The sequence below is a fragment of the Ammospiza nelsoni genome, chromosome 2 (genome assembly GCF_027579445.1).
Source record: "Ammospiza nelsoni isolate bAmmNel1 chromosome 2, bAmmNel1.pri, whole genome shotgun sequence".
NCBI classification, from domain to species: Eukaryota; Metazoa; Chordata; class Aves; order Passeriformes; family Passerellidae; genus Ammospiza; species Ammospiza nelsoni.
Genome location: NC_080634.1, coordinates 14,030,838 through 14,038,102, shown reverse-complemented (window position 1 = coordinate 14,038,102; position 7,265 = coordinate 14,030,838).

The following is a 7,265-nucleotide window of genomic DNA, read 5'->3' as shown; positions in this document are numbered from 1 at the left end:
AAAGGTTCTCAGAAGGCTTGCTAAGCTAAGAACAGAAAGGAAAGAATGATAACAAAGGTTTGTGGCTCAGACTCTCTGTCCAAGCCAGCTGTGCTGTGATTGGCCATTAATTTCAAACATCCACATGAGACCAATCCCAGACGCACCTGTTGCATTCCACAGCAGCTGATAATCATTGTTTACACATTGTCCCTGAGGCCTCTCAGATTCTCAGGAGGAAAAAAACCCAAGGAAAGGATTTTCATTAAAATATGTCTGTGACAGTTTGCTTATTTTATTATGTTTCAGCTTTGTGCCTCTTCATAATTCCTGATGGTACCATCAACAAAAGGACTGAAGGCAAAACTGAAGGTCAGTTTGTTTTTACAAATACAACTATCTAAAATTAATGCAAAAATTCTCACAAGGAAATCTAATCCCCATTCCACTACAAAGCTAATCTCAAATGTACATACCTGCATAGATCTTTGAGCTACTTTACTCATGTCAGCTGTATTTAAACATATAGAGACAACTGTCATGAACATGGCCCATGTATAAATGATTCAAAAGGCTTGTAGAATTAGATTTTATGCACATCTTTAAGAATTTTTTCCATTGAAATCTTACAGTTTAGTACTCTTTATTTTGAGGAAATCTATTAATTCTCCTGTGTTGAAAGGCTGTGGTGGAAAACCTGTGCTCTAAACAGAATATATTGACAGTAACTAGAAGAACATTGCAACATGTACACAACAGGAAAAAAAGTCCTTTTTCTTTTCCTCTTATTTTATATGGAGCCTGTATGACTAACATTACTCAGACTACCCACGGTTACCCAAAACAGGGATCAAGAAATAAACAATTAGATCTTTTTCCACTGACAGAATCAATTTCCCATTTACTTTCTGGAAAACTAATTTTCTTCTGCAAATAGCCTTTCAACAACTACCTTGGCCAACAAGGATTTCTTCTGAGGCCTGCTATTACATGGTTTTAACTTTGTTCCCTCTGTTCTCTGCTTGGGATTTCTGGCAGACATCACAAGCTAACAGCCAAGTAGATCAGAATTTCATAAATATGGAAAGCAAATACTTTGTGCAAGCACAGATATGTGGCTTTAACACACTGAGATATTTTTTAATCTCTTTTTGCTAGAGATTACTCCACTGGTCTTCTGGGAAGTCTGGCAGCTCATTTGAGAATGCTCACATGTGCTGTAGTTAAAAGAGGTTTCTGGAGGCTGAAGTACCAAGATCCATTTCACTGCACAATTAAAACACTCCAAAGGTGAGGATTTCAGGAGACAATTGTTCTGATACAGAACTAAGGACTGACAAGACAATTATGAATGACTACCCTCATTTTCTGCAGTCTGCCGGATGTTGGGTTTCATCCATGCTGTAAGAAGTTTGTGCTAGGTTGTAGGAGTGTTTTATGCCTTGATCTGAGGATATCAGGATATCAAACATATATAGGCATTTCCCATGGTTAACTGGTTAATGTCTTCAAGCCTCTGGATTTTTTTTGGTTTGGTTGCTTGCTTTGTTTTGGTTTGATTTCCTTCTAATAATTAAATGTGTCTCACTTTAACTTCTGAAAAATGACTCAATGTTTTTACTCTGGAAGATATTTTGGTACTTAGAACATGTCACTTTTTAATCCTTTTTAAGTTTTTTTTTTTTGTTCCAAGCAAGTTGAAAACTGTCTAGAGATTTTTTTCAGCTTTCAAATAACTAGTGTAGTTTTTCTTTTCACATCCATCAGGATTTCTTCTCTCTTCAAATTTAGAGACACAAATTCTACACATTTTGTTAATATCTCAGGCAAATACCTTAATGAAGTAACCTGATTGGTCTTGTCTAGTTAATTTCACTCTTCTGTTGTATATACAAGTGCAGTTAAAAAAACTTTATGGCAACATCACAATAAGAACTTATATAATTTAAATCATTCTTTTCAGAAGTAATTTTTAGAAATATTCATTTCTATAATGTTCTCTTATTTTATAAGGATAGTCCTCATATGTTTACAGTGTATTAACTTTCATTTCATGTAAAATCCTACATAATCTGATTATATTTTCACATTGAAAATTGTTTTATGAAAGCTGTCACTTATTAGTACTTGATTTAGTAAATATGACTTCTACTTACTGACACTCTTTTTTTAACACATCAGCTCAGGAATATTTATCAATCAGGGAATGTGATTCTTTGATTCTTTCCAACTAGGCAAATAGATCATTACTAATGCCTAAAATGCAAGGAATCGCTGGAACAGCATTCTGGTTTGATAGCCCATTAGAATTCATCACTATGACATATTCCAGGTGTCTGATTATTTTAAAAAACAGCTCCTACTTTAGTAAGCTATGCTTTTTAAGAGATTTTAGATTCCTAATGGTGAAAACATGAATTTACTTGTTTTTTCAAGGATCTTTGGCATATTTAGTTCCTCATGTTTTAATGTTTTACCAATCTAAATTTGAGTAACATAAGCTTGCTTAAATGCTATCTATTCACACAGTTTAACAGGGATCTCTTTATCTTCACTTGGCTTGAGTCCATCATTCTGATTTCTATATTTCTAATAACTCAGTGGATAGTATGGAAACACCCCCTCAGAAGGAAATGTCATCTTCCTATCATTCTAATTTTGGATGTGCTTTCATATATACAACTTTATGTGAAAAAATAACAAAACTATTTGGAAAATTTACACACTATAACATCTAAAATTGACAATATTTTTCAGCACTCTTTAATCTGCAAAAAATACAGAAAAAAATATTGCTCGTCTTGAGACAAGTGAGGTGTTAATATCCTGCTGTGAACTGTTGTGAATCTCTGTGATGCCTCTGTGCATAGACTGCTAAAATATGTGAAATTATTGTTTTTTCAAGGTTTTAAGTGCTTCTATCAAACTTTGTGATTGCAGTTACTCAAAAACTCAGAAGCCCTCCTACTTGCATATCATAAAGCATCTATTCTACATCTTGTCTGATGTGCTTTTTGTGTTATACAGGGAGCATGAAGATACATTTGCTCAAGGCCTGTGGAGTTATCCCAGTTGTAATAGTCTATATTGCTACCCTAGTATTTTGCCATCGTTTTCAAACTTTGTAACAATATTTGGAAAGAAAGAAGAGTACATTTTCCATGACAAGTTTGTTGGAGAAATCATCTACCATGTTTTTGAATCTTATTAAGTCAAAAAAGTTTTGAAAAGTGAGATGTTGCTGATAAAATTTATACCTTTGTTTCCTGGTGCTGCCATGGGTAACCAATAACCAGTCATGGGTTGGAGGATGAGGGCAGTGAGCCCCTGGCACCTGGGCTGTCCCAGATTCTGGCTCCCACCTTGGAGCAGACCCCACCTCTCCTCTTCCCTGCTAGTTTGTGTTCAGTGACATGCTTCTGCTGTCACCTGTATTAATGAAGCTGAACACAAAAACAAGTGCAAAATGCTTTGTGCTTCAATCAAATGTATTTCAGTGCACAGAATAGGATTTCTTCATCTATTAAAATAAAAGTACCTAAAAATACAGAGAATATTCTATCATTTTGCAATCATAAACATTTTGAAACAAACTGAACAAGGTCAAACACAATATTTTACATTCTTTTTAGTTAATATTTTTCTTTGAAATGATCAGTTTTCTCATTAAATTAATTGAAAAATATAATATTTCTTTTGTAGAAAAGTGCATACTTCTAAAAGGCTGTGCATTAGACCTTACTTAACTAAAAATAATTTTAATGCCCACAGCATTAGAACCCACTGCAGTGAAGAGCAGTGATTTTCTGAGGTAGTAAAGACAGTCAAAAGAACAGTCAAAGCAATCAGAGAAAATGATACATATTGTAGACTGATAGCAACCAAGAACAATGTGGATCGTCTTCATTACAAAACAATGTAGGGAGACTTAATTCTGAATAGTTTTATTTGTTGAGATTTGCAAGAGAATGAGTAGGTTGCAAGGTTTTTTCTCACTCATCTACAACTATCACCTTTTGAAAACAAATAATGATAAATATGTCTTGTTTAAATGGTTCTACTATCTCTGTTTAAATTGAAAACATATATGGGAAATAACCCAATGTTCCCTAAATTCTGTTTTAAAAGACGGCTTGCTTGCTAGTTCAAGATGGTGCTTTTCTTGTAACACTTCTGAAAAACAGATTTAGTAACTCTTTTAATCTGCTATTTCTATGTTCTCTCTTCCATATGGTCTCATGCATCCATTGCTTTTGTCCTGCTCAGAACTCCCATGCATTTCACTTCTGATCTCAGGCTCAAAAACATTTTTAAATATCATACCCAGAACAATACTGTCCCTACAGAGTGTCTTCCTCTACAGCTAGCAAATAACAGTATATCATTTTTATCTCCGAATAAATCAGATTTATACTCTGCATTCTGGAATTTAAATTCAAAACAGGGAGAGTTATTTTTGGCGAGCTGGAAAAAAATAGAAGCACTCTGGAGGGATCCAGTTTACATTAGCCACTGAACTATTTTGGAAATACTCCAGATTTAGGGGAGCTCTAAGATACAGAAATGAATCTTCATCTCCATTGCTTGTGTTCTCTCAAGAAAAGCAGCAAAAAAATCCCTCAGTCAAGAGCACACATCTTCTCTGAACAGAATAGAAAGTGCTATGGATAAAAAACATGTTTGTGACAGAGATGGACTTGAAGCCTAAAGCATGGAAGGAATATTTGATCCATACATTTTATAACACAAAAGCAAGGACTGAAATCCTGCCCTACTGATAGCAATGTCAAAACTCTCATTTTCCTTTAATATCCAGGTTTTTACATGAAAGGCTTTTAAGAAGGAAAAATATATGTGTTTAGGTTCTCTTTTGGGGGCACTGGAACAACATTGCCAGTAATTTCCCAGCAACATTTTTAACTTAAGTCCTTGCTGCAAGGTTAACATTTGAATCCGAGAAGGTAGGGGTTTGTTCAGTTTGCATTTGAATTTGTCTATTTTGCATTTTGTCTTTTAAAGACAGATCTGCATGCTGCAGAGCTTTACACACACTTAGCATTTTGAGAAAAAAACTGTGGTTCTGACTCATTTCTCACAACGGAGTGGCCCTCTCCCTTCAGCATCAAGCTCTTCTGGGGTCCTTGCCTTCAGCTTCATTCCATGCCTTCTGCATTCATGGAAGAAGCTGGTGAGCATTTCAATGAGTCATTTTCAGTTTTAGGAACAGGATAGAGGCAGAAGCAGCTCTTGAAATATTTTCCTTTCCTAAGCTCTCACAGCTCCATGGTGGGCATTACCTGTTGCTGTCACAGATGCACAAGAACATGAATGTCAAGGTGCTGGGAGCAGGACACCTGTAGAAAAAACATAATTGATCAAAAAGTTATCTCAGTTATCCAGCCACATTAGACCATGAAGCCATTTTCTCTAATCTCTTTTCTTATTCTTAGTACACAAACTGAAGAATAAAGCCAAGACATTTATTAGTATGTGTGCTAACATGCTAATAACATTCTCTGAACAGAGAGAGAGACATAATTCTTTCTCCAAGGATTTTCCTGGGGAAGGCAGTAAGAAGCTCAGAGAAGAAGAGAAAACAATTCTTATCTCTACTTGCTGCTCCTGTTGTTTGGCACATGTAGAATGTGTTATGGAGATTGTTTACCAAAAGTGATTTGGTTATTGGACACCAGTGAAGGTTGTTTTGTTTCCTTAGCCAATTGGGACAAAGCTGCGTCATGGCTGTCTCCAGACAGTCACAGGTTTTTCTTTAGTATTCTTTAGTATAGTATCTCTTTAGTAAGTAATTTAGTACAGTATTAGTGTAATATAATATAACTTAATAAAGCAATTGTTCAGCCTCCTGAATCATGGAGTCAGAGCACATTATTCCCTACGCTGGGGTTGCCTGTTTCTACTATAAGCATGCTGTCATTTTATACTCTATATTCTTAAATCCATTCAAATTGAAATATTATAAGAAGAGTAATATAACTACGCTGGAATTCTGTCCTATGAAAGAGACATCAGGCAATGGCTTCACTCAATGAGGCACACCAGCACACATTGAGTGGGATGCATGAGAACTGGCATCCTCTATAAACAACATTTCTCCCTTTATGTTTCAAAAGAATTTTCTCCAAGTCTACAACATGCACAGAGACTGTTTTCACCCCTTTATCATGTGGTTTTATTTCTCATTATGTTCTCTATGTAGAACTTAATCTTCTATACCTCATGCATTGTCTTTTTAATACTTTTCTTTGAATGATGTAAGACTCTGACAGATTTCCTTCAAAATGTTTGTTTATATGCTTGGTTGAACCTTGTCATCTACTTACCAGCCAGTAAAAGTTTTCTTTTGTTTCTTCTGTTGTTCATTTTATGAACAGAGATGACAAACATAATTTTAAATTGCTGTGCTGTTCATTGTATCTTGAGAAGTACAAAATTAAGACTTGAGCATAAGAGAAAAGCTTGACAAAAGAATAAACAATCCATGATTTTGCCATTTTTGCTATAATTATTCAAATGATTTGACTTGGTCTTTCAATTGAATTAATTCAGGGCTGTTATTTTCCTTTCACAGAGAACAAATTCCATGGTTATTTACTAATGCAATACACTATACATACACAAAGGGGAAAATGCCATTGAAATAGCACTGTGTACTACTTTATAAGCAAAATACATGTGAATTAGACACCTTTGAAAGTTCTGTTGTTAACACTTGTGTATCATAATTTCCCCAGGAAGCAACTGAGAAGTTAACATAAAAATGTTCCAAGTTATATAAATGCACGACACAAAACCAAACTTAAGTAAAGGAGACACATGAAATCTATAGTAAACTGCTCTTTTTTGTGAAATCACTAAGCTGCTCCAATTACATTCTTTCCCATTGTGCTGATATGTGTTGACTATTGTTCTAAATTTTCTTCATATTAAGCAGAACTCCAGAAAAAAAAGAGTAGAAGTTTGCTTCAACAGCCTGTTGTTGCACCCTGAAGCCAAGGTTAAAAAGAATAATACTCCCATTTTAAATTTTCAGGAATAACCTGTTGTAGTGTAGAGGTTTTGGTTCACCAATTTAAGATTTCTCTAATTTTAGATTTTCTCAACCAATGTGTTGGTGAATGTGGTGGGTTTTCAGAGTTGGCCAATCACTCGTGTACTCACTTCCTGCTGTGAGGTAGGAAGATAGGATTAGGAGAAAGGCAAAGCAGGCTCAAAACTTTAAAAGTGTAAAAAAAAATTTTATTAACAGTAACTAAAAGGGAAAAAAA